Source organism: Lepus europaeus, chromosome 12 (genome assembly GCF_033115175.1).
Source record: "Lepus europaeus isolate LE1 chromosome 12, mLepTim1.pri, whole genome shotgun sequence".
In the NCBI taxonomy this organism is placed as follows: Eukaryota; Metazoa; Chordata; class Mammalia; order Lagomorpha; family Leporidae; genus Lepus; species Lepus europaeus.
This window is the reverse complement of record NC_084838.1, coordinates 23967829-23995473: the sequence shown is the minus strand read 5'-3', so window position 1 is coordinate 23995473 and position 27645 is coordinate 23967829. Positions and strand designations below refer to the sequence as shown.

At 47.2% G+C, this 27645-nt stretch overlaps 1 protein-coding gene and 1 pseudogene across 8 annotated transcripts in view; one reads left to right on the top strand and one right to left on the bottom strand.

The window, feature by feature from the left end:
- The window catches only part of PALM2AKAP2 (PALM2 and AKAP2 fusion), a 371129-nt gene that overhangs the window by 242520 nt on the left and 100964 nt on the right, over positions 1-27645 (top strand). The window contains exon 1 of one of the 8 annotated variants that reach the window (XM_062207785.1): positions 22647-22775. The exons of 6 other annotated variants lie outside the window; for them this stretch is intronic. The gene's annotated coding sequence lies outside the window, so the exon portion shown is untranslated. Of the gene's footprint in view, positions 1-22646; positions 22776-23447; positions 23671-27645 lie in introns of those variants that run through there. One more of the 8 variants, XM_062207784.1, reaches the window with a different exon arrangement.
- LOC133771835 (probable inactive 1-aminocyclopropane-1-carboxylate synthase-like protein 2) lies at positions 7909-8871 on the bottom strand (annotated as a pseudogene).

Below are 27645 nucleotides of genomic sequence, written 5' to 3'. Positions count from 1 at the left end.
ACACATTGCAGCCTCTCTACCATACTGGGTATTAATGAATACAAATCCACTTTTTTGTTGGCTAAACTGGGGAGCTTCAAGGATGGAGCAGGAGTGGTTTAGCCTGGTTAAAATGCTGGGTGCCCAGTTACCGTTGAATTTTTTTTTTTTTTTTTTTTTTTTTTACTATTGGCACATCCCTGATACTGCCTGGAACATACTAAGACTTTGTTTATCTACAGTTCAAATTTGACTGGGCATCCTGCTTTTTGTTTGCTAAGTCTGGGTGGTAGCTCTAGTTACAAGGTGGCGAGGAGACTACTTAAGGCATTGTGATCACTGTGGTTTGGGATTCTTTGTGGATTTAGATTCTTTACACTGTAGCCTTTTCTATTTCTTTGTATTGAGGTTTAAACCAGCCATTTGTGTAGTTTCAGTACAACAATGTAATGAGAATCAAACGACAGATGTAGCCTGACGCTTTCTCCCTAGGAATCAGGGCTTCCAAACCTGACCCGTGTCAAGTCAAGATCTGTACCTCACTGGTCTCTCAAGGAAGTCAAGCTGGAAATCTACCCCGTTTATTTGTTTGATTTCTCCCTTGAGCTGAATGAAACCATTTGCTTCAGTTTGTATAACTTTCCTCAATTGTATTATCTCTTTTATGAAGCCTGTTCTAGGGTCGACATTTTAGCTGGGCTACGGGTGTTGGCCTACTTTGAATTTCTGCAGATAGCTTTATCAGTCCAATGTTTTCACAATGGTGGTGAAATTGTCTTGTGCCTTTACCAAAGCTCTATTACTTGGTAAAATCCCCTCACTCTGAGTGGCCTCCTCCTAAAATAGATGACACTGGCGTGTATATTCCCAGCAAAAGTTCCGACACATTCACAGATATTTCCTGAATACATCAGTGTGTTTCCTTCTGCCCACATTTAGAGCATTCCAGCACGGGGAGTGGCCAACAATGACAAATCTCTGGAAACTGTCTCTTGTCCCTGACTAGTGTGTCAGAGCCCAAGTGCAGATAAACCTGCTTTCTTAAGAATTCTCTACCCAATTAACTAGTTTTGAAACAGGGCTCACTTGTAAGTGCCAAAGTATGATTTTTGACAGAACTAAGTCTGGCAAATCAAACACAGAACTCCTAGGGAGAAACTGTGGGTCTTGAGTAATGGCTCATCTGTTTTCTATGTAGGTAGGTAACCAGATTACCTATCCAGTTAATGTATGGGCAAGTGATCCTTAATGTCTCTGATTGTTTGGGATCCCAGAAACTGTTTTTGAAATCCTTGTTAGAACCTTCATGTGGCCATTTCACAATAGGTCTTGTTGTCTAAAACAAGTCAGGTATCTCAGAAGTCTCAGACACCTTCATTATAGTTCTAAGGACTCTTGTAGAATTCATAAAAAGAACTATCTTGCTCCATTACATAAATGCATAAGACTGTTTAAGTGAGCATCTGGTACTCCTATCCTGATTCATTAACAAGTGTCTTTCCCATCTCTTTTTAATACTTTAATGTTTTCCAACGGACTTCCCCCTTGCTTTTTAACTCAGAGTAAAAAATGTACTTAGTAAAGATCCTGACATCATGTGAATTGTATGTAAGAAGACAAAGTGTGTGCTCAGACAAGATGATTCCCTGGCTTGGAGAACAGGCTGCAAACCATGAATAGAGCTTAGTACCAAGAACTGAGCTGTCTTGATATCATTTGAGCTTATTACCATTTTAATAACTGCTTCTTCCTTGGAAATGAACCAATGGAGATATGGCATTTGTTTTAATTCAGTATTCTTGAGTATTTCTGAAAGAAAAAGGTACCAATCACTACAATTCCTACTGCCTCTCCCGAAGGGATCTGGGCTAGAGAGTAGGGTATTGGATCCATCATTAGACTCTCCAAATGTTCACTGATTGCGAGTGTTGATCTCCAGCATGTCGAGTTTTCTCCTAAAATTCAGCTGAATAAAATGAATAATGAGAATAATAGCCAACATTTATTGAGAGCTTTCTGTGTGTCAGGCATTGCTCTGGGTGCTTAGGGAATTGTATTGTTTAAATCTTGCCACAACCCTGGGAGGTGACTGAGTCTCCCCACTTTACAGAGAAAGAAAACAAGGTACAGAGAGATTAAGTAATGTGTGTCAAAGGACAAATTTACAACAACTTAAAGATCTGATTTGGCTTCATTTCCTATCTTAGAATCAGGGAACACTTCATCCCATTGAATAGAAAAAGTGTCCCACTGAGCCAGCAGGAGAGGTTGGTTTTATAGACAGAAGGCCCAAGGAACACAGAAACAAAGAACAAGAAGTGAATCGGTTATTCCAGTGATTTCCCTTGTAAGGAAGGTACAGGGAAACAGAGTAAGGGTCCAGGTGCAGGGCACTTCACTTTCATGCCCATTGAAACTGGCTGGTGTGGAAATTTGGTTAAGTTTTGTTTCGACAGCGTTCTTGGAAAGTCAGATGAGCTGCTTAGTTTCTTGTTGGTGGCTGCAGAACATTAGCATGGGTGATTCCATTTTGACTTTAATTTTGGTCCGTTGGGGCTCATTGGGAGAGCTTAGTCCAAGACAATGGCCTCTTGTCACCCTTCTTTAACATTGTATAAGGCCACACAGACAAGGAGTGCCAGAGCCCGTGTATATCACTGTGCAGTACTGCCTTGCCCCATAGAACAAGGTGATGCGGTTTGCATGCACACGTATTCGGGTAGGTCTTCCTTGCCTCAGAGTCCTGATCAATAGGGGACCTTTAGTGTACCTGTATCTGCATTCATTCCTCACATGCAAAGCTACAGTTTGCTTGTTGGAATAAAATTAGATTTTCAGGGAAGGCTTTGTGCTGTAGTAGGTTAAGCCACCACTTGGGGCACCTGCATCCCATGTCCAAGTGCCTGGTTCAAGTCTCAGCTATTTTGTGCTTCCTATCCAGATTGCTGCTATAGTACCTGGGAGGAGCAAGTAATGACCCAAGTACTTGGGCCCTGCCGCCTACATAGGAGACCTGGATGGAGCAGGTTAAGCAACTGTTTGGAATGCCCATATCCTATATCTGGGCACTGGTGCAAGTCTCAGCTCCCGTGCTGCCAATCCAACTTTCTGCTGAGGTACCTGGGAGGCAGCAAATGATTGCCCAAGTACTTGGGCCTCTGCCACCCACATATGGGAGACCCAAATGGAGTTCCTGGCTCCTGGTTTCTGCCTAGTGCAGCCCTGGTTGGGCAGGTATTTGGGAAGTGAAGCAATGGATGGAAGGTTATCTCTGTTCCTCCCTCCCTCTCTTCTTCTCTCTCTTTCTGTTGTTCTGTCTTTCAAGTAGATGAAAAGAATAACAATACACTTTAAAAAAAAAAGAAAGGCCAGATGATCAGCCCTGAGGATGGGTTGTTTTTCAGACCTGCCCTTGGGTCTTCACCTCATCAGCTTTCGGATTGTGTTCGTTATTATCATCTGGTTGCAGTGTTCATGAACATGGTACAACAGAACATCTCCAGTCAATGAGGGAAGCTAGGTCCACAGCTAAGGAAAGGAGATTTTATTGAATCTGGATAATTCAGCCCATAGCCACCCTACAGTATTTCTTAGGAGACCTCCATATCCACTATATTGGAGCTGGGGTATTTTCTTCTTTTAGTTTTCCTAAGATACATGCATTTCTATGTTGTGCCACAAATAATGCAATATTTTTAAACTTTGAGGTGAAAAGTTAACTTTATTGAATGCTGTGTCATATGATCTTCTATGTGGCTATATTTAAACAGTTCCAAATTTTTGAGTTAATTTTTTAGATATGAAATATTAATAAATCCTTTGGAAATTTTTATGACAAAGCCTTATTTATGTTGAGAAATAGACAAACATTCATCACTAAGAAATATTGTTTTTATTCTTTTTAATGTGTTTTAAGAAATGTTGGTTTGCAAAAAAAAAAAAAAAAAAAAAAAAAACAAACAAATCCCAAATAGGAAATAAAAATTCCAAGTTTATATTAAGTTTATCCCCTGAGTGACAGAGGAAAATCCCTCTTAAAAGAAATGGTATTGCGGCCGGCGCTGTGGCTTAACAGGCTAATCCTCCGCCTTGCGGCACCGGCACACCGGGTTCTAGTCCCAGTTGGGGCGCCGGATTCTATCCCGGTTGCCCCTCTTCCAGGCCAGCTCTCTGCTATGGCCTGGGAAGGCAGTGGAGGATGGCCCAAGTCCTTGGACCCTGCACCCGCATGGGAGACCAGGAGAAGCACCTGGCTCCTGGCTTCCGATCAGCATGATGCACCGGCCACAGCAGCCATTGGAGGGTGAACCAACGGCAAAAAGGAAGACCTTTCTCTCTGTCTCTCTCTCTCACTATCCACTCTGCCTGTCAAAAAAAAAAAAAAAAAAAAAAAAAAAAAGAAATGGTATTGCATAAATAGCAAAGAATCTTTTTATTTTTCAAATAAAAATATATATCCTGTTTCTAAGCACTTTTCCTACTGTTTGACAGTTTATTAAAATAAACCTTTCTCTTCCATGTGGATTATATTATGCTTTCTCACCCTGTAACAGTCATTGCCCTTCCTGTTCTCTTCTCTCTGATCCTTTTTCTTCCCACCTTCTCTCCTTTCTTCCATCCCTCTCCTTCCTGCATTCCTCCTACTCTCTTCCTCTCCCTCCCGCTCTTTTTCCCTCTCTCCCTCCATTTTTTTTCCCCACTGTTGGCAGTGGGCCAGGTACTACCTTAAACACTGTACCTTCATGACTCCATTTAACACAACTGCACCATGTGATAGGTATCTTTATTTGAGGTATTATGCAGACAGAGATTCATGATTTGAGAAAATAAATGACTTTTCCAAGGTGACAAAGTCTGAAAGAGTGGAATCTGGATTCGTTCCAGAATATTCATTCATTCAGAATATTCATTTTGAATATTTCATAGTTCACAGAGTATTACTTTTTCCGTACAATGACTACTTCTTTTTAAACTGGGGAAATGGGGGCCAGTGCTGTCGCATAGCAGGTAAAGCTGCCACCTGCAGTGCCAGCATTCCATATGGGTGCTGGTTCAAGATCCGGCTGCTCCACTTCTGATCCAGTTCTCTGCTATGGCCTGGGAAAGCAGTAGAAGATGGCCCGAGTGCTTGGGGCTCTGCACCCATGTGAGAGACCAGGAAGAAGCTCCAGGCTCCTGGCTTCGGATCAGCCCAGTTCTGGCCATTGTGGGTATTTGGGGAGCAAACTAGCAGATGAAAGACAGACTTTTCTCTCTCTCTCTCTCTCTCTCTCTCTCTCTCTCTCCCTCCCTCCCTCTTTGTAACTCTGCCTCTGCCTCTCTGTAACTCTGCCTTTCAAATAAGTAAATAAATCTTTAAAAAAATACTTAGTAAAACTGGGAAAATGGGGGTCAGCATTTTGGCATAGTGGGTTAAGCAGCCACTTATAACACCAGCATCCCATATCAGAGTGCCAGTGGGTCTCTGCTGTTCTCCTTTCAATCCAGATGCCTGCTAATATGCCTAGAAAAGCAGTGGATGATGACCAAAATGCTGGGGTCCCTGCTACCCTCATGGGAGATCTGGATGGGGTTCTGGGCTCCTGGCTCGAGCCTAGCCCAGCTGCAGCTGTTGTGGCCATTTGTGGTGTGAACCAGCAAATGGAGGATCCTTTTAGTCAAGAACTGATCTTACTGAAGATCTCATTTTTGGGAACAATCATAGAACAATTTAGAGCAGCGGACTGGCACAGATTATTAATAATAAAAAAAATGGAGGGGCCAGCACTGTGGCACCGTGGGTTAAAGCCCTGGCCTGAAGCGCTGGCTTCCCACATAGGTGCCAGTTCTAGTCCCAGCTGCTCCTCTTCCGATCCAGCTCTCTGCTGTGGCCTGGGAAAGCAGTAGAAGATGGCCAAGTCCTTGGGCCCCTGTGCCCACATGGGAGACCCAGAAGCGGCTCCTGGCTCCTGGCTTCGGATCGGCGCAGCTCTGGCTGTTGCGCCATCTGGGGAGTGAACCAGCAGATGGAAGACCTCTGTCTCTCTCTGCCTCTCTTTGTAACTCTGTCTTTCAAATAAATAAAAAATAAGTATTTAAAAAAACAAGCAAACAAAAAACACAAATGGAGCAGGTGTGGTGGTACAGCAAGTTAAGTGGTGGCACTGCTTGGGACACTTGCATCTCTTGTCAGGGAGCCTGGTTCGAGTCCTGACTATGCTGCTTCCAGTCCAGCTTCCTGCTGATGCCCATCCCATGAGGCAGCAGAATGATGGCTCAGGTACCTGTATCCCTGCCACCTTCATGGGAGTCCTGAATGAGTTCTTGGCTCCTGGCTTCAACCCGACCCAGCCCCAGATGTTATAGGCATTTGGGGAGAGAACCAACAGATAGAAAATCTCTTTCTCCCCCCCACCCTCACTTCTGCTTTCCAAATACATAAAAATGAATAAGCATTCTTAAAAACCTAATAGAAGGGGGGCCTGTGCTGTGGCACAGTGGGTAAAGCCGCCGTCTGCAGTGTCAGCATCCCATATGATCGCCAGTTCGAGACCTGGCTGCTCCACTTCCCATCCAGCTTTCTGTTATGGCGCGGGAAAGCAGTGGAGGATGGCCCAAGTCCGCTGCTGGAGTTCCTGCATCCAATATTGAAGTGCCAGTTTGAGTCCCAGCTGCTCCATTTCTGTTCCAGCTCTCTGCTAATGCATCTTGAGAGGCAGCGGATGATGACTCAAGTGCTTGGGCCCCTCCCACCCACATGAGAGACCCAGATGGGGTTCTGGCTTCCTGCCTTTGGTCTGGTCCAGGCCTGGCTGTTATGTGGATTTGGAGAATGAAGCAACAAATGGAATCTCTCTCTCTCTCTCTCTCTCTCTCTCTCTCTCTCTCTCTCCCTCTCCCCGACCCTGTCCCCGCCTCCCATCTATTTTTTTAAACCCCGATAGCTAATACCTATTGAGTACCTCTACAAGGTAAGCGCTCAAAAGCTTCATGGAAAATGCAATTAAAAGAGAGAAATGAAAAATATAAACTTTATTTCTCAACATGCACTCCATCAAGTTCAAGACAGTTTTGTAAGTAATGACACCAGCCAGTTAGTCCACCCTTGAAGAACTGAGGTCCCTGGGAATTTAACCATGTCAGTGCTGTCTTCTTTCCATTGTTGACTGAAAAATATGGGTGCCCTTTAAAATTTTTTTTTTAATTTAGAAAACAAAAAGAAGTCAGAAGGAGCCAAATCAGGAATGGAAGTTGAGTGCCTACTGATTTCCCATCAAAACTTCCACAAAATTGCCCTTGTTTGAGGTGAGGGATGAGCATGAACATTGTCATGGTGAACAAGGACTCTGGCGTTGCTTTCCTGGTATTTTTCTGCTAGCGCTTAGGCCGATTTTCTCAAGACTTTCTCCTTATAAGCAGACACTACATTATTTGGCTTTCCAGAAAGTCAAAAAGCAAAATTCTAAGCATCCCAAAAAAAACCATTGCCATGACCTTTGCTCTTTTTTTAAAAAAAATAAAAGAATATGGAATTTATTAGACATTGAATATCAAAAAGAAACCCATTTAAAATAGGACGCAGGCACCCTCTTTATCCCTCCAGATGCCTCCAGCCCTTCCCATCCCAACCTCAGTAACACATCATTTTGTGTGAAAATGACTAAAAGAAGACTAAAAAGATGCAAAGCTTCCAAAGATGGCAGATGCTTGGCTTGAGGACATTGATGATGGGTTGAGTGGGACCATTTCTGGAAGAGCCCACCACTTGCTCAATCACAGCATCAGCTCAACTTCTGGACTAGAGGCTGCGCTCAGGGGCTCCTGAGCGCATGACTGGCCCGAGCCATGGACTGGGAAGCAGGCAGCCTCCTCCCTCCACGCGTCTGCCAGCTGCTTCAGTGTCCAGTCCTGCTTCTGCTCCTCTCACACCTGACTGGACCCCATGCGTGGCTAGAGGGCCCCACTTTTAGCTGTGCGGAGGCAGCAGAGGATGGGGAGCTTGTCTGCAAAGATGAGCTGGAACCTGCCAGGCTCCTTACACATGTAGGTTTTGCCATGGGATAATATCAGCTTGTGATATAGAAAGCAGTGATGGAAGACCAGGTCTTCACCTAATGTCCTTGGGTCCAGGTATGATTTCAAATTGATGTAGACATAGAGGCCAGAGCTATTACTGAGAAAGAGGATCTTCAACTCCTTCAGTTTGTTTGGGATGCACGTGTGAGCTGCCCAGAGCCCGGAGCCATGAGAGGGCACGTATGTTAATGGGCAGTTGGTTCTCTGTCCTGGAGCTGTCAACACAGCTTCCACGGGTGAAGCCAGAGGTACCATGGAAGTCGCCGGAGGAACTCAGGACAGAGGCCACCCGAGCACCAATGCAGAAGCCAGAGATGTTAAAATCCTCATTGGTGCCCCAGATCACGTAGGTCCTACTGGAGTCAGGCAGACTGTGCTCAGAACACTGGAATGTGGTGGATTCCTGAAACATAGAAAGCCCGTAAATCTCATCTACAATCACATGGAGCTGATTCCTTGTGGCGAATTCCACGTAATTCTTCCGTGAGTCTTAGGAGCAGATGTCACTCAGGGGATTCTGCAGTTGATTAGCAGGAGGCTTCTGACCTTTCCCCCGTAAGCCTAGCTTCAAGCAGAGCTTGCTCCAACTTGTTCACAGTCGATTGGAAAGGATGAGTGTTCCCCTCAGTTGTCTCATTCCCCAGGTGGACAAGAATCAGCTCAGCTTTCACTTATAGGTGGAAGCTACAAAGACACCATCGAAGGAAGTGGGGACTACCAGGCTTCACCTGGATCACACAGGACTGTGGCTGGTACAGAGAAGGCTGAGCAGGAGCCACGGAGAACAACCACGTTTTCTGGATCCAGACAGGAAGGATGGGGTTGACATTGTGGCATAATGGGTTAAGCTGCTGCCCTTGACACTGACATCCCATATGGATGTTTGAGTCCCGGCTACTCCTGATCCAGCTTCCTGTTAAAGAGGCTGAGAAAACAGTGGAAGATAGCCCAGATGCTTGGGTCCCTGCCGCCCATGTGGGAGACCAGGATGGAGTTCCTGGCTCCTGGCTTCTGCTTGTCCCAGCTCTGGCCATTGCAGCCATCTGGGGGCAGTGAACCAGCAGAAGGAAGATTTGTGTGTCTATAACTCTGCCTTTAATATCAATTAAAAATACATATTTTTTTAAAATAAAATAAAGCACTTCTTCCCGCAGGAGCGGTTGCCCTCTCCAATCAGGGACATCCTCAATTCACTGCATGCCACGGTAGCACAGCCTTTCAGGCATCAGAACAGTGCAACTTTGTTCTCACTGGTGTTCTCCTCCATGTGACATTTGTCTCTTTGGGAGGCCCTGTAGTCCTGGAAGCTCAAGTAGTAAGAGATGGAGATGCCGACCCCATGGCCGGGTAGGTCCTGACTGACAAGCTTAGCTTCAGAATTGTTCTGTTTGGGGAACTGGCTGGTGCTGACCAGCCGACTGCACCCTCTACCGGCCTCTGATGTCAGCCCTGGGATCCAGGAAAGGGAGAAGCTCTTGGAGTTCCAGAGCACCCACGACCTCAGACCACAGGAGGTTGACCAGCTGCACATCAGGTCATCCAGGAGGCCCCCCCTGCTCATGGATGGCTCCAGTGCGCTTCTGTTCTTACAGTAACAGGCCATGCATCTGCCAGCTGCTTAAAGTGCTTCCCCCTACAGAACACAGCAAGTGCAGCAGCATCTGTAATAGCTGGGTGTAGATCTCTGGGGACCTGGCTCCTCATCTGGCCACTGGGCATGGAGGGGGTGTCTGACCGGTGACTCATCCTCCAGGTATTTGTGTTGAACTCAGCAGGTGGGCTGGGACCTTTTGTCTCTGTTTTTAATCATTTCTTCTTACCTTAAAATCCATACATCCACCCCAGTGAAATTGTTCTTGACCTGCATAGCTCAGAGGCTGGTGCAGTTGCCCTCCTCCTCTCACTAATCTTGCTTCATGAGCTTGGCTCTTTTTTTTTTTTAAGATTTATTTATTTGTTTGAAAGGCAGAGTTACACACAGAGAGAAGGAGAGGCAGAGAGAGAGAAAGGGAGGTCTTCCATCTGCTGGTTCACTCCCCAATTGGCTACAACAGCCAGAGCTGCACCGATCTGAAGACAGGAGCCAGGAGCTTCTTAGGGTCTCCCATGCAGGTGCAGGGGCCCAAGCACTTGAGCCATCTTCCACAGCTTTCCCAGGCCATGAGGAGGGGGCTGGATCAGAAGTGGAGCAGCCGGGACTCAAACTAGTACCCATATGGGATGCCAGCACTGGAGGCAGTGGCTTTACCCGCTATGCCACAGCACCGGCCCCATGACCTTGGCTCTTGACTGCACCACTTTGGCTTTGACTGCACCACTCCCACCTCTTGGTAGCCATTGCTTTGATTGTGCTTTATCTTAGGATTGTACTGGTAAAGTCATGTTTTTCACCTATTAAAATTTTTCATAGAAATGTTTCAGAATACTGATACCCCCTGTTTAAAATTGACCTTGAAAGCTTTGTTCTTGTCTGCAGCTGATGTGTGTGCAACAGTCTGAGTACCCACTGGGTAGTAAGTTTGTTCCACTTTAGTTTTTCAGTTAGAATTGTGGAAGTGGAACCAACTGAGAGGACTGTGGTATTGGGTCTTGTTTCTGCTGTTAACAGTGGGTACTAAATGCCCTAAGCAGCACTCTGGCCTCAGAATCAGCCCTTAAGGCATTCGGATCCTGCTAAAAAGCCCACGAGAGCATTTCAGGCATGAAAAGCCAAGACACTGTGGCAAAAAATGACCTAAATGAAAATATCTCTGTGAGTGAGAACCCAGTGGAAAGAAGGGACCATCAAAGAAGGAGGTACCTTTCTCTGAAGGGAGAGAACTTCCACTTTGATTATGACCCTGTCTAAATAATGTCTGAGTTTGTGAACTCAAGAGGCTTCCATAGCCTTGGCAACTCATGACAGGAGCCTCGGGTGATCACTGACATCATAAATAAGAGTGAGTGTTAATTGCTGAATCAACAACAGGAGTCACTGTGCGCTTGCTCCCCATGTAGGATCTCTGTCCTTAATGTGTTGTACTATGCGAGTTAATGGTAAAACAGTACTTTTTACTTTGTGTGTCTGTGTGGGTGCAAACTGTTGAAATCTACTTAGTATGGAGTTGATCTTCTGTATATAAAGAGAATTAAAAATTAATCTTAATGAAGAATGGGATGGGAGAGAGAGTAGGAGGTGGGATGGTTTGGGGTGGGAGGGCAGGTATGGGGGGAAGAACAGCTATAATCCAAAAGTTGTACTTACAAAATTTATTAAGTAAAAGCTTTCTATAAAAAAAGCAAAAACAAACAAACAAACAAAAAAAAACTGACTCCTTTCCATTAGGGCATGAACTAGATTAACTTTTTCAGCAAATTGATGTGGATGGTCTGCCTCTGCAAGCTTCATCTTGAGCGCCATCTTGTCCTTTCTTAAAACAAGTTGTCTATTATAAACTCTGGATTTCTTTGGGGCATTGTCTCCGTAAACTTTCTCTAAAGCTTCAGTGATTTTTTTTTAACTCAACCTTCACCATAAATTCGATTCTTGTTCTTGCTTCAAGTTTAGCCCCATGTTCTTTTGAAAGTGTTGTTTCATCCTTCTTAGTGCCTCAAGCTAGATCTTGTCAGACATGTTATACAAGTTAGTTTATATTTATTTTAGAACCAAGAAAGAATTTGAAATGCATGCGTAGTTTTTTCATAATACACGTTTTCCATGAATTTTTGAAGGCTCCTTGTATAAGCTTTAATTTATCCAAAGATTACCACAAATCCATGATGCAGGTACTATGCAGTTGTCTCTACTTTCTACAAAATGTTCTTTATTTTCATTTTATTAAAAAGAGAGAGAGAGAGATCGATCTTCTATCCTCTGGTTCACTCCCCAAATGGCTGCAGTGGCCAGGGCTGGGCTGGGCTGGGTGGCAAGGACCCAAGCACTTGAGTCACCACCGGCTGCAGGAAGCAAGGTCAGAGTAGAGTAGCTGAGACTCAAATCAGGCAGTCTGATGGGGGACACAGGTGTCCCAGGTGGCAGCTCCCTGTGCCCCTGTTCTCACTTTAATGGAAGGTGAGGCACAGGGAAGTAAACTAGCCTACGGAAGGCCCAGCTTGGAACCGTTGGAGGAACAAAGGTCCTGCCTCCAGCCTGTGTGGTCCATCTATGATGCCTCAGCAGCTGCTCCTGCCTGTGCTGCGGCCACTCTTCTGCCTGCACACTTGTTGGGCAAGGCTGAGCCAATTACCTTCACAACCAGCCATTCACTAGGAAGTCACATCTACAGCAAAGACGATACATGATGCTTCGCTGTAGAAGAAACCAATAATTTTCAAGCCACACATTCTTTTTTTTTTTTTTTCTTTTTTCCCTTTCTTTTTTTTTTTTTTTGACAGGCAGAGTGGACAGTGAGAGAGAGACAGAGAGAAAGGTCTTCCTTTTGCCGTTGGTTCACCCTCCAATGGCCGCCACGGTAGCGCGCTGCGGCCGGCGCACCGCGCTGTTCCGATGGCAGGAGCCAGGTGCTTATCCTGGTCTCCCATGGGGTGCAGAGCCCAAACACTTGGGCCATCCTCCACTGCACTCCCTGGCCACAGCAGAGAGCTGGCCTGGAAGAGGGGCAACCGGGACAGGATCAGTGCCCCAACCGGGACTAGAACCCGGTGTGCCGGCGCCGCAAGGCGGAGGATTAGCCTGTTGAGCCACGGCGCCGGCCAAGCCACACATTCTTTATGTAAACTGTGTGCCTGCAAATAGCTGTGATTGAAGGAGATAAAGGGGAAAGTGTTAGAAATGTATGGACCACTCTGATTCTTTCATAGGAAACACTGAATTCTTCTTGGAATCACCTTGTTGGAAAATCTAGTTTCTTTAATGTTTTAAAAGCTCAATTTTTTTAACCTAAAATTCAAGAACTATTTTACCCAGCCCAGTATACTTTAAAAGACTATTTTGGTGAGTTGGCACTTTGTTTTTGAAAAGAAATTTCCTAGAAATCCTGATAAAATGGGGATTTCTAAAAATTAGTAAGAACTTTTTATTATGAGAATAAGAAGTATTGGGGCATGCATCTGATATGCACAGCCAGCCAGATACGTGACCCTGTAAGATTGTAAGATTCTTACCTTGGTCTCTGATGCCCTGGTCTCTGAGGAATCAGAGACCCTTTCATGGACATTTTGCTCTACGGAGAGATGAGATAAGTACCTTGGATGACACAGTAGCTTCCATCCTAGCCCTAATTCTCATGTTTCTAACATTTAGCTGTGCCTTCACCCGTCCCAAGCAAGTTTAAAAAAAAAAAAAAAAAAGACTGCCCCAGTGTAACACAGGAGTCACAGTAGCAGCCAGTGATCTGAAGACCCAGTTCTTGTCCCTGTGTTTGCCTATTGCCTATCTTATCTCAACCAGTCTATAAATTACTTAGCAGTCAGGCTCTGGGGCTCCTCAATGCCCGGGGCCCTTGTAGGAGTCACAACCTGTTTCTGATACCTGGCAGCTTCTGTTCTGTGCTTGGCGGCTTGCAGTCTGAGTTTGCTATGCCTGCTCCAAATTAACTCAGCAGTGGTCCGAAAAGGGAAAGAAGGCAGGGAGGAGGCAGGGAGGGAGGGGGGAGGAAGGAAGGAAGGAAAGAAGGAAGGAAGGAAGGAAGGAAGGAAGGAAGGAAGGAAGGAAGGAAGGAAGGAAGGAAGGTTAGAAGAAGGGAGGGAGGAGAAGGCATTTACTTGATGAGCTGGAGGATCTTCTAAGACAGGTGGATGTGTATGCCTTAGTTTTTACTATAATTTTACTAGGATCTCTGTGGTTTTTACAGTGATTTTATGTTGGCCGTGGTCCCAATCCAGCAGAGGATTTTCATATGCTGTGGAAGAAGCTATTAACACTCTCCAAAGTTAAATCATCTTAACATTTTATAATCTTTTTTTTTTAAAGATTTATTTACTTGTTTGAAAGGCAGAGTTGCAGAGAGAGAGAGAGAGAGAGAGAAAGACAGAGGCAGAGAGAGAGGTCTTCCATCTGCTGGATCACTCCCCAAATGGCCTCAGTTGATGGAGCTGGGTGGACCCAAAGCCAGGAGCCAGGAGCCAGGAGCTTCTTCCGGGTCTGCTACACGGGAGCAGGGCCATCTTCTACTGACTTGGGCCATCTTCTACTGCTTCCCCAGGCCATAGCAGAGAGCTGGATCAGAACTGGAGCAGCTGGGACTTGAACTGGCGGCCATGAGATGCCAGTGCTGCAGGCTGGGGCTTTAACCCACTATGCCACAGTGCCAGCCCCAACATTTTATAATCTTAACAATTACTTAGAGAAATTATTGACTTATTCCATGTATGTAAACTGAAAATGTCTTCTTAATATAGCTCCACTATCATTGGGTAAACTTGTATTAACACTAAGATAAGTCATTTGGGCTGTGGCTCACTTGGTTAATCCTCCCCTTGCAGGGCCGGCATCCCATGTGGGCTCCAGGTTCTAGTCCCGGTTGCTCCTCTTCCAGTCCAGCTCTCTGCTGTGGCCCGGGAGGGCAGTGGAGGATGGCTCAAATGCTTGGGCCCCTGCACCTGCATGGGAGACCAGGAAAGGCTCCTGGCTCCTGGCTTCTGATCGGCACAGTGCCGGCCGTAGCGGCCATTTGGGGGGTGAACCAACGTAAGGAAGACCTTTCTCTCTGTCTCTCTCACTGTCTAATTGTGCCTGTCTAATTTAAAAAAAGAAAAAAGATAAGTCATTTGGTATGCTTAATATAGTACAAGGAGGACACCTTTTTTCTTATTGGCTCATTTTCAATATTAAAGCATTTCATGAGTAAGTCAGGGACTGCTGCAAAGACTGTGTGCTAATCATGATTATTACAATTTTAAAATGCCACGATTTGGTCATTTCCCTCCTGGCATTTCTACAACTGAAAATCCTTGCAATTCTTTCCATAAATTAACAACTTGTACTGAGGGAAACACTTAGAAATTACTATGAGAATGATATAGTCTCGTTTTATTAAAAACTGGGAAAAAAAACCCCACAAAACTCCATCTCATGTAAACTGGAAATGGACTTAAGCACCACTCGAAATGAAAGGCAGACTTGCCTTGAAATCCCAGGTCACACACAAGAAGAAAATTTACTTGGTTGACTCAGTGAAAGCAGTCTTCTGGAATTTCACTTTGTTGGCACAGTTTTCTAGCATCCTATCGGTGAACAAGCTGTGTACATTCCAAATATATTAGGCATATTTTGCATTTCCAATGCAATACTTAAAGAGTACCTTGGTTTATGCCATCTCTTCATTAGGGCATGAACTCTGGAGTGTTTACTGGATTTTTTAAATGCTTCAGTTGTTAAATGAGATAAAATTCTCAGCCAAGAAATAAAAAACTTGGACCTCATAGGACTCTGTTCTTGTTAATTACCGAAGTGATTCATAAGTACATTCCTGTCATTAGCACACATGCTTTGAGACATCTGGATGGAGAGATGTGGGACACACAGTTGTTTGGTGTCGTCACCTGTACTGTCTTACTTCTCTCTCTTTTTTTTTTTTAAGATTTTATTTTTATCTGAAAGACAGAGTTATAGAGAGAGAGGGAGAGACAAAGAAACAGATCTTCCAGCTGCTGGTTCACTCCCCAATGGCCAAATGGCCAGAGCTGGGCTGATCCAAATCCAGGAACCAGGAGCTTATTCTGGGTGTCCCATGTGGGTTCAGAGGCCCAAGCACTTGGGCCATCTTCAACTGTTTTCCTAGGCACATTAGCAGGGAGATGGATTAGAAGTGAAGCAGCTGGGATTTGAACCGGCACCCACATGGGATATCGGCACCACAGGTGGTAACTTTACCCTCAACACCACAGCATGGATCCCTGTCTTGCTTCTCTTACCAAGGGTGCTCTGTGCTCCCCACTCTGTCTTTCCCCTCCACAGCTGGCCCCTTACCATGCTTTACAACACAGGCCTTCCCAGGCCACTCCTTTTCACTGGAGAATTCGCAGTAGGATCTGACTTTTTCTTTTTTTATGGGCACCATTTAAATGCATATTATAACAGGCAACTGGATGAAGCCTTGCCACTCCCTTAGTAAAGGTGGAGAAAGCACTGTCTACCGACAAGGCAGGACACAGTGAAAACAACGAGAGGGGCACACGTTGCCTGAGCTTTGGAACACTTGCTGGAGTGTTTTCAAAGATCTTTTCAAAAGAGTCTGGAGCAGCTGGGGGTGAATGTAAGCAGGTCACCGTTTCCTTGTGTAGACATTTGGCAGAGCACGGGCCAAGTGTGAGGATGCAGGGAAAGGAAGTGTAGAATGGGCAGGAAAAGAACTTACTCGGGCACAGGAAGCCCGAGGCCCTGGGGAGGAAATGAAGGAAAGGCAGGCATCACAAACGAGGCCAGGAACGGGAGTCAACACAGAGAGCAAGTGCTCTCGTGTGACCCTGTCCCTGTCACCGTGTTCTGTTTGCTCTCTCCTTTCCCTGTCTAAGGATGATTGTGCCCTCCTCGAGTGGTTCCCACACCAGGCTGTGCAACAGAATCAGGTGGAAAGCTTCAATAGAGGTTCCCAGGCCCCAGCTTACCCAGCTGCCCAATTTGCCAGCTACTTGAATGGTAGACCAGATGGAGGAACACTTTGGTACAGTGTCATTAAGAGCTGACAACCACTGAGCAACCAGGATTAACGCTGGGGTAGTAGATGGACACTAGAAGGTTTTGGATTTGATAAAACACATTGGCATGTATCAGTGTCTGTAGAAAGTTGATGGTTAAAAGTTTCTCTTCCCCGCCATGAACAAGCCAAATGATATACAATGCAGGCATGCCCTTTTAGCCTTTCTTAAAAGATTTATTTATTTATTTGAAAGGCAGAGGCACAGACAGAAAGAGAGGTCTTCCATCCATTGGTTCACTCCCCAAATGGCTGCAATGGCTGGGGTTGAACTGATCTGAAGCCAGGAGCCAAAAGCTTCTTCCAAGTCTCCCATGAGGATGCAGGGGCCCAAAGACTTGGGCCATCTTCTACTGCTTTCCCAGGCCATAGCAGAGAGCTGGATTGGAAGTGGAGCAGCCAGGACTCGAACTGGCGCCCATATGGGATGCCAGCACAAGAGGCGGTAGCTTTACCAGTTATGCCAAAGCGCTGGCCTCATCCTCTTAGCCTTTATGTAAGATTCCAAGAGCAGAGTGAGAAATGTCATCATTGGGAAATGCACAGACACAAAACCTCCAGATGAACAGTGTCCAGCTGCCATTCGAGTTGGGCAGCAAACAGGTGATCCGTGGGGCCCCTGGGAACCAGATGACTGCACACTGCAGGTCCTCCAGCCTGCAGGGTAAGTCTTGCTTTTCACATTAAAATTAAAATTGCTCAGACCCCCTATCATCCTAGTGTTGGAGGTCATCCAGAACTCACCGCACTGCTTCTACGGATTTTTAACCAGGGTGTCTTAGTTCATTTTCTGTTGTTATAACTAAATACCACTGTCTGGGTAGTTTAGAAAGAACAGTTTTATTTCACTCATGGTTCTGGAGGCTGGGAAGGCATGAGCACAGCATCTGGTAAGGGACCTTTTAGTTTTTGAATTAATGGACTTACTTATTTTTAATTTTCTTTGAAAGGCAGAGAGACAGACACAAAGAGATCTTTCATCCACTGGGTCACTCCCCAAATGCCTGCGCTAGCCAGGACTGGGCCAGGTAGAAGCCAGGAGCTCAGAACCACACGGTGGTTGCCTAGGTGAATGGCACCTACTCAGGACTTGAGCCATCATCTGCTGCCTCTCAGGGTGTGCGTTAGCAGGAAGCTGGATTGGAAGTGGAGGTGAGACCCAGTCCCAGGCATTCCATTATGGGAAGTGAGGGTCCAAGGCAGCGTTTTAACTGCTTAGTCACACACCCGCCCTGGGGAGGAACTGCTTGCTGCCTTATAACATGGCACAAGCTATCACCAGGGGAGACAGACCAAGTGTGCTAGCTCAGGTCTCTCTTCCTCTTCTTCTTAAAGAAATATTTATTTATTTATTTGACAGGCAGACTTAGAGAGAGATCTTCCATCTGCTGGTTCACTCCCTAAATGGCCGCAATGGCCAGAGCTGGGCTGACCTGAAGCCAGTAGCTTATTCTGGGTCTCCTACGTGGCTACAGGGGCCCAAGTACTTTAATCAACTGCTGCTGCTTTCCCAGGCACATTAGCAGGGAGCTGGATCGGAAGTGCAGCAGCCAGGACTTGAACAGGCCTCCATATGGGATACAGGCACCACATGCAGCGGCTCTACCTATTTACCTGCTATGCCACAGTGCCAGCTCCAATCTCTTCCGCTTGTTATATAACCACTAAAGCCATCACAAAGGCCTCCCCCTGATGACCTTATTTAATCCTAATGCTCTCCAAGGGCCACTTCAAATACCACCAACATGTGACTGAGTTTCCAACATGGGAGTTGCAGGGGATACGCTCAGATCCTAGCATAAAGCCAGGGTAGGTTGGGGTTAGCTTTCCTCCTTCTCATTTCTTGTCCAATTTCCTGGTTCCTCTGAATTCTTACTCTGACATCTTTCTTGCGTCCTGTGTCTGCTCTCCACCCTGAACCGAGCCGCATATAAACCCTTCACCTGTAGTTGTCTAAACAAACGCTGCAGTCAGAGGCTTAGTGGTTGCCAGGAGCTCTTACATCACAACATAGCACTCAAACAACTTTCAAAGTGTCTACTAAATGTGATTTTTCTTTTGGCTGCCTCTGTGATCTGGAGTTTCTTATTCGCTAACTCCTCCCTACCATCCTGTCTTTCACCTGACTTCAGAGATGTTGGCTTCTGAATTCCACAGGTGAATCACAAGTTCAAGTGCATACACATTTTTCATCTCAAGAGAGATCACCACTGTCTCCAAATTTACCAGTTTATTATTACCAATTTATACTCCCATCCACAGAGGGCAATCGTTTGATTTTCATGGTTCCCTCACCAACAATAGATAACCTTTGTATCTTATGTATTTACTGATATCATAGGCAAAAAATAGTATCCCAATATTTTTCTTTGCATGTCTTTAATTATGAAGAGTTTGAATATTTCTTCACAAGGTCAGTTGCCAGTTTAATTTATTTACTGTAACCACAGGTTTTCCATATTACCAAGGAGTTGGTAATTTCCTTATTGATTTGTGAGAACTGTTGACATATTACAGATAGTGACCCACTGTGTATTGTAAATATTTCCCTGGGTTGTTTCTTCTCTAAGATTTTCAGTGGCGTGTCTGCTCCCAAGGGGATGCCCTCGGGTTTGGGATTGTTCCTTCCTTTCCAATGCTGCTGCATGGCGGGGAATCACCATGGACCTGGAGCTGCTGGTGTGCTGTGAGCCAGCCTTCTTGCTGTGGCCTCGCTTTTGCCCCGTGGGAAACCGTTATTTTCTGTGGAACACATCCGTTCCTTGGGAGTTAGTCTGAGCTGATGCTTTTGGTCTTTATACCCTTGCTGAGAGGAAATGGTAAATTCTCCAGTTCTCTTTAATGATCCATAGTCTTGGCCCCTCTCCTCGTTTTCATATCGGCTTTTGGAGCCACTTGTTGCAGCTTTTTCTCTAACGTTGGGAGCGTGTGTCTGTTACTGGATTGTTCGCGTCTGCGGGTTCAATTCACTTCGCTGAGCTTGGAGAGAGGAGGAAGGGGTTCTGTTGGCCTGTGTCTCCACTGAGTCCTTTCCCATAAAGCCAGCCTGTTCTTTCCTGTTTGTCTAGTTAAGTGCATTCTACCTCTTGTGTCCCCGGGAGGCCACTCTTGCTCAGGGCCACAGAGTAAAGTGGGCCAGCAGCATGGGAGAGACCGCATGAGCAAAAAATACACACCTAGGTCACAGTGGAAGAAATCTCCATCTCTTCTCTCCCCAAGGACAGTTTTCCTGCAGGGCTTTCTGTCCTAGATGGGGTAGGGCCTTTGGGAGCATGTCACATTCACACCTTCCCTTCCACTTAGGTTTCTTTTGCAGAATTAGCAAAAGCTAATTTGCTTATTTGCTTCAAATTTGCTCCTAAAATACATCTAGGAGAACAAATTTTTTTCTTTCATCACATATTCTCAGCTCTAATAACCATTATTATGCTAAGAAACCTGTTATGGGATGAGCCAGTAAATACACACTGGGTAATAAAAAGCAGTCTTTTTCCCATCACCACTGTTTTTCAGTCATGTCTTTAAGAATCATGTAAGAGCTGTTAAAACAGGGTTTTCCTGGCTCTGCCTTTCTCCTCCCCAAGCCCCCCCCCCCCAATTCTGACTTAGTAGTAGGTAAGGCCCAGGAATCTGTATTGAACAAGTACAGAGAGGGTTCTAAAATCCCTCATCTTTAGTACTGACTTTGAAAATACTGGCTTAGTTAGGGATGCAGTATCTCTTATCTCCACCCCAGCACTATGGATGTTTGGAGCTGAGTAATTCTTTGTGGTTGCGAGACTGTGCTGTAGATGTCCCTAGCACTTCCTCAGTCGTGATAATCCATGTGTCCAGACATCATCAAAATGTTCCCTGAGTAAGATCACTCTTGATTGAGAACCACTGTCCAAGGGAAAAGTTAATGAGAAAATATTAATTAAAAAACAGCTTTTACTTCCACTCGTAGCCACTCATACCCTTGCATTGATTTTACTGAATAAGTTGAATAGATCTTTCAGAGTATCTGGCATGCCCCAAGCCCATTATATTAAAAATGTTTAATTTAATCACAACTATGCCTTTCACCTCGAAAAAGATGGAAAAGGAGTTGTTCTTATAAGTTAATATCTTTTGAGCATGCATTTTAACTAAGCATTCCTAATAGTTATCTGTAGAATGGTATTTCAGAACTCTCAAATCAATGCCAACAAAACATTGACATTGCTTTGGGAAAAAAGTAATTCAAAATAAAGTTGACTTTCTTTCCTTTTTCTAATAATGAAACAAACTTTATTTGTAAATTTTGCACTTATTCTAACTTTGGACTGTGGGAGAGAGTGATGAAGCACTTGCCGTGATACTGTTTCTAAAAATCTCACCTCTGCTGTTAACCCTTCCTGGAGAGTACCTGTGATACCAAGCAAGCTCATTTCACTGTGAGTTTTTCACCTGATGTTAAGGTCAGGGTGTAGGTCACCCACATATTTAACTCTGTACATCAGTGAATAAGGAGTCCAAAGAAAGAAGGAAAGAGAGCTGATTTTGGCCTGAAGCTCTGGAATCCCCCAACTACTGGTCAGTAAATGCTATTAAAATTCAGTAGTGCAAGAGACAAACAAAAAGGATGGTGAAACAATTCCTAAAAGCCCAGGAAAGGGGCCCTATTGACCCAGAGGGACCCAGAGGAGAGCTGGCGTCCCCACTGCAGGCTCGGCGCTCTTCCCTGGGTAAAGGTGTGAGTAAAAGCTAGGGCAGGAAGGAATCCTTTCCTCCCGAGGCTGCTGTTTATTGTGTCCTTTTTCCTGGTAGTTCCTGATGCTGTCATTTCTTTGTATTGTAAACCAGAGTCCGAGAACCAGGCCCCGTCAGTGGTCTTTCTCCGCGTGTTTGACATGCAAAATTGAGTCTCAGAAGAGGACCCCAGAACCTCCTCCTGGGGTGGAGAAAGCAGCAGGGCCACCCCTAGAGGATCCGCCTTTCTTTGCAAAGCCAGAGAAAGAGAATTAGTGGAGAAATTATGCCCAGTGCAAAGTTGAATTCAAGTAATCTGATTTCATGCTATTTTTCTGTATGCAGAGAGCCATGCCCTCCAGCAGAGCTGAGACGCACAATAGCTTTCTTTTTTAAATGCTGTTTTCTGTGTGCGGCGTTGTGTGTTTGTGTGTCCTCAGGATTTCTACAAGGTCTATTTTCCAAGGGTCATTAACATTATTTAAATATTCATGGTGGGGGAGGGGACGACAGACTGAAATTTCAGACAACTCGGGGTGGGGTGGGGGTTGGGCTGGCGGCGCGTCTAATCGAGCCCCACGCTGCGGCTCAGCTGCCTGCGTCCCCACGGAAGGCTTTGTTAACACACGTGCTGGACACACGGACGCCGGCTGCCCGCCGCACCTGGAGCCGGTGAGCTGGAAGAGCCTCCGTCCACACTGGGGGCCCGTGGATCGCCTCTGGCGGAGCCGCCCCAACACCCGGGGACTCCAAGTCAGTCACAAAGACGCATTTCCCAACCGGCCCCAGCGGGACTCATCCGAGGACAGAGTGAGGGGCCCGGGGCTCTCTGCCCCCTAGGCGAGGAGCACAGCGGCCGCTGGCGCAGAGCGCGCACATGGGCACCCCCTCTCCCACGGGCCCCGTGCACTAACACACAAGCGCGCTGCACACGCGCCGGCACGCCCACCCGGGCGCGAATCCTCGTCCACGTGCCCGGACACACAGCCCTCTCCCCAGTTAGGACGCGCTGGACTGCCCGCGCCCCTCGCTGCTCCATCGCTCCGTGCCTCCAGCCTCTCGGTGCGCACATTCCTCACGTTTGCGCCCGGCTTCTTGCCTAAGCCAAGGTGTGGGTGGGCACAGAGGCGCTGTGGAAGCGCAGGGCGGACCCCGGGCGCGCGGAGCGGGGCGGGGAAGGGGCGGGCACGGGCTCGGGCGGGCGGGACTCCCCGCCCTCCTGCGCGCCCGGCGGCCGCCGCTCGCGGCAGATGCGCTGGCCCCAGCCCGGGGCTGCCGCGCGTCTTCCCCGGCGTCTTCCCTCGGCGTCTCCGGGACGCCCCAAGCCCAAAGCAGCGGCCGCGCGGCGCTGGAGCGGAGCCGGACAGCTGTGCCCCCGGGAGCCGGCGCCCAGAGGTGGGTGTGGGGAAAAGGGCGACTTTCCGCACGCCGGGGCGCGGCGGCCGGGATACCGACTCCGGGGCGTCCCCGGGCTTGGGGGAGGGATGGCTGGCGGGCGGCTGGAGATTCGGGGGTCGTCGTCGGCACCGCGGGCTTTAAGGGATTTTTTTATAGGTCCTTGCCTAGTGGATTGTGTGCCGGGAGCGGGTTTGGCAGGCAGGGCTGTGGCCATGTGGACTTGAATTCCTAGGTTTGTTCAAACTTACTTGATTATTGGTGCTTAAAAAATACTCAGGACTACCCTCCCACCCCCACAGCCGGGCGGTACAGGAAAAGCAGGGAAATCCAACGTGAAAGTGGCCAGCCATCTCTCCAGCCCCGGGAGCAGCGGGGATGGAGCCACCGGTTCCCGCTCCCGCGGGAGGCGCAGTCCTGCCTCCTGGGGCGGCGGCGCGGAGCGGGGAGGGGCATTGTCAGAAGTCTGGGACATTGCTGGGGGACCGAGACCCGGCTTCCCTTTATGGCGAGGGTCCGGGTAACTGAGCTCCGGAGGTGATGCCGGCGGAGGGGCAGCCGTTCTGCGCGGGGACGGAGAACGCGGTCCCGTCCGGTCCGGTTCGGTCCACGCGGAGCCAGGAAGTTCGGGCGAGGCTGGGACCTCCTTCGCGGTCACCCCTGGTGTTTTGTCGGGGGTACAGCCTGGGGAACGTCTCCTAGGGTCCTTCATGGGCCACTTTGGAGGATGGAAGCGTGGCACGTTGGGGGACAGCGGCGGACCGGGCGTGCCTGTAATGTCCGCGGAGATGACAGCGGGGACAGCTAGCGGCCCCAGGAAATTCGAGAGAAACGGAGGAGACGGAAATGAAACCAGGGGGAGCCGGGAGTCCGCAAGCCCGGCGCTGGAGGCCGGGTGAGAACGGACAGCCGAGGGCCGAGCTCTCGCGGGGGCCGCCACGCGCCCCAGGCCCCCAGCGCGGGTAGCGCCCGTGGGTTATCCCCGCGTGTCCGCGATCGGACTTGGACACGTCTGTACCCTTCCTGATAGCGGTTTTTAAGTGCGGCGCCCAGAATTTGCGCAAACTGCCCCCATGCGTTTATCTTTCGAAGGGGGATTGGCCCACCCGGAGCGCGTCCGCGGGGGCCCTCCTTACATCTTCGCATCTCTGAACTCGTCCCCGGGACTCAGCGCGTTTCCCAGGCTCCTGGGGGCTGAATTAAGCCCAACCCCGCTTGCCCTTACGGTCGCAGGGGTTTTGTTTCCTTGTCTTTGTTCTGATTAGAGTTCACTTAAGAACGGCGCTTTCCTTCCTGGAAGTGTTCCCAATGTAAGGAAACGCCCCTTCTCTTCTCCTCTGGACGCTGCCCAGGGTTGATCGATGAAATTTCGTAGAAACGTGGCTACTGTGTCTTTAAACTTAAAGACTCACCCTGAAGTTAAGCTTGTAACAAACAGCCCCTCTGCCCACTCTCCTCCTCAGTTTTTAAATTTTTTTTTTAAGATTTATTTATTTGAAAGGCAGAATTACAGAGAGGGAGAGGCACATCTTCCATCTGTAGGTTCACTCCCCAAATGGCTAAACCAAATGTCCAAATGGGCCAGGCCAAAGCCAGGAGTCAGGAGCTTCCTCCTGGTGTTTTCCGTGGGTGCAGGGGCCCAAGCACTTGGACCATCTTCTGCTGCTTTCCCAGGCACATTGGCAGGGAGCCGGATCAGAAGTGGAGCAACCGGGACTCGAACTTGCACTCATGGGATGGCAGCACCACTGGCCAATGCTTTTAACCCGCTGTTCCACAGCGCCGGCCCCTCCTCCCTAGTATTGATGCTTGGGAGGTGATCCACTGGTTGGTTGGTTTCTAAAACTTTCAATATTTTATTATTAAGTGTTATAAAATATATATACTTATATAAAATATATAATATGGACTTTTATATACTTAAATATTTACACTTATATAAATATATATATTATTTTCTTATTTATTTGGAAGGCAGAGAGAGAGAAAAAGAGACCATCAGTCTCTCATCCATTGCTTCACTGCCCAGTGGCCACAGCAGCTAGGGCTGGCCAGAGCTGAACTCGATTCAGGCCTTCCATATGGGTGAGAGGGATTCAGGTGCTTGAGTCATTTGGGGGTGGAGAGGGTAGGGGGAGCAGGGTGCCTACCAGCAGGAAGCTGGAATCCACAGGGGAACCAGGACTGGAATCCAGGCACTCCCACATGGGATTCAGGCGTCCCAAGTGACGCCTTTGGATTTACTATTTATTACGTAATTATTGTCCAGGTACTGCCCTTGTGTATTTGGTGGACTCCTGAAATATTCGTGTCCCAGGTATCTAGGCCTGTTGTTGTTGCCAGTTTCTGCTTGTTAGGATAACGAGAAATGGGTGTTGAGGGACTCGAACAGTTGAATCAGGAGCATGCTGAAATTTACTCGGAAGACCAAGCTTGCGATGTTTGGTTCTGTTCTTTAATTGTAAACAGGTCTCAACACTGGTAGAATCCATGCTCTGCCTTGAAGTAGCTTCTGGAATGGCTGTTCTTCCTTCAAATTATTATTATTATTATTATTATTTTGACAGGCAGAGTGGACAGTGAGAGAGAGAGACAGAGAGAAAGGTCTTCCTTTTGCCGTTGGTTCACCCTCCAATGGCCGCCGCGGTAGGCGCGCTGCGGCCGGCGCACCGCGCTGATCCGATGGCAGGAGCCAGGTGCTTCTCCTGGTCTCCCATGGGGTGCAGGTTCCTTCAAATTATTGACCCCAGGCTGCTGTGCCAGCTACTAGAAGCCTGAAGTAATTGATGAATATACTTACAAGGTTTAGTACTTTAGGTTTTGGTAGAAAATTGCATAGTTTTCTTTGTACTATGCAAACTCAACACCCAGAGGCAGGTTGTTGTTGTTTTGTTTTGTTTTGTTTTGTTTTGGTGAAGCTAAAAAAAGCTTCAAATGCAGGTCTTCTGCCTGGCATGAGCCTCACCCTGCAATACTTTGGTGACAAGGGCCTGAGGTCAGCGTGTCTTTATGGGCTAGGATGGAGGCGGGGAGAGGGAGTAGAATAGTCCTTTTTCTCTCTATATATAAATAAATACCCTCTTTGTAAGATAATCCCCTTTAAGAAAATATGAGACTACTGTTCAAATTTTGGACGTTTGCCGTTCCAACATATTTTTCAGGAATGTATCATAGGAAAGTTGACAGCATATCTATGCTAAAAGGGAAATCCATGTTTTACTCAAAGAAAAAAGTTTTTGTGACATGATAGTATTTAATTAGCTAGCGTACTTAAGAAATAGAGTATTCTAAGTAACAACACTGGGAAGTTAAAGTTTTAAAAATTTGTTTCAATTACTGTAGGTGTTAATGTTATTTACTTGAGTTTTTCGGTTTTTTTGTTTTTTAGACTTGTTTATTTGGAGGGCAGAGTGATGACAGGCAGGAAGAGATAGGAGAGGGATCATCTATCTGCTGGTTTACACCCCAAATGCCCTCAATAGCCAGGGCTAGGCCAAGCTGAAGCCTGAAGCCTAGAACTCATTGTCTCTGGTGTGGGTGGCAGGGACCCAACTACCTGAACCATCACCTGCTGATTAGCAGGAAGCTGGATCAGAAGCGGAGCTGGGACTCAAACCCAGGCAGTCCAATGTCGAGGGCTTAGCAGCTGCACCAAACGCCCTCCCCAAGGCTAGGTTTTTAGAAAACTAAAACCCTCAGTACAAATTAAATTTCCTTTCTTTGCTCCATTCTCTTGAAAGTTGAATGGTAGAGGGGCCAGTGCTGTGGCACCGTGGGTTAAAGCCCTGGCCTGAAGCGCCAGCATCCCATATGGGCGCCGGTTCTAGTCCCGGCTGCTCCTCTTCTGATCCAGGCTTTCTGCTATGGCCTAGGAAAGCAGTAGAAGATGGCCCAAGTCCTTGGGCCCCTGCACCTGTGTGGGAGACCTGTAAGGAGCTCCTAGCTTTGGATCAGTGCAGCTCCAGCCGTTGTGGCCACGTAGGGAGTGAACCATTGGATGGGAGACCTCTCTCTCTCTCTCTGTCTGTCTCTACCTCTCTCTGTAACTCTGTCTTTCAAATAAATAAAAAGTCTTAAAAAAAAGACTTTAAAAAAATAAAAGTTGAATGGTACAAAAATAAAATGACCAAGTCTCTCCCTTCCCATAAAATCCCTGTGCTTTCTCCAGGGTTAAGTAATGGGGCTTTTTCTTTGAGGTTGGGGCACTGCAGGAGAGGAGGAGCTGAGGGCGTCCTGGGGCCCCATCTTCCTCTCTTTCCTCTCAGTTCTCCATCCAAGTACTAACCAGGCCTGGCCCTGCTTAGCTGCCCTCTCCCATCCAGGAACAGCAGAGCTGCCAGGGCTCCGGGGACATGTTTGAGTAGGCTCAGGAGGCCTGTGGCTGGAATTGTTCCCATCTCGGTGGCAGTCTCTGAGTGATCGAGTGGGCCATGGCAGTGGCACAGAGGCCCTGTGTTGGCAGATGCTGGTGAATGCACCAGGCAGGATGCGGCAGGGATAGGTGATGGATTTGCAGGGTTGGGCTTTTTTGTTTGTTTTGCCTCCTGAATCTTGGGAGGATACCTGTGCTGGTTGAGGTGATCATGGTGTGAATGCCAGGGAAGGGAATGTGTGGAACTTAGTGGAGAAAGTTAATTTTCAGCTTAGGTGTGGCTTTGCCAAGGGTTTTGATGCTTGATTGGAGAAGACAGGCTGAGTGGAGCCAAGTACACAGGTATCATAATGCCCAGTTATTCAGAACTGTGGCCACCTTAGCGCCTGGGCCGAGTTCTTTGTAAGATCTTGAGTTTGGGCCGGTGCCGCGGCTCACTAGGCTAATCCTCTGCCTGCGGTGCCGGCACCCTGGATTCTAGTCCTGGTTGGGGCGCCG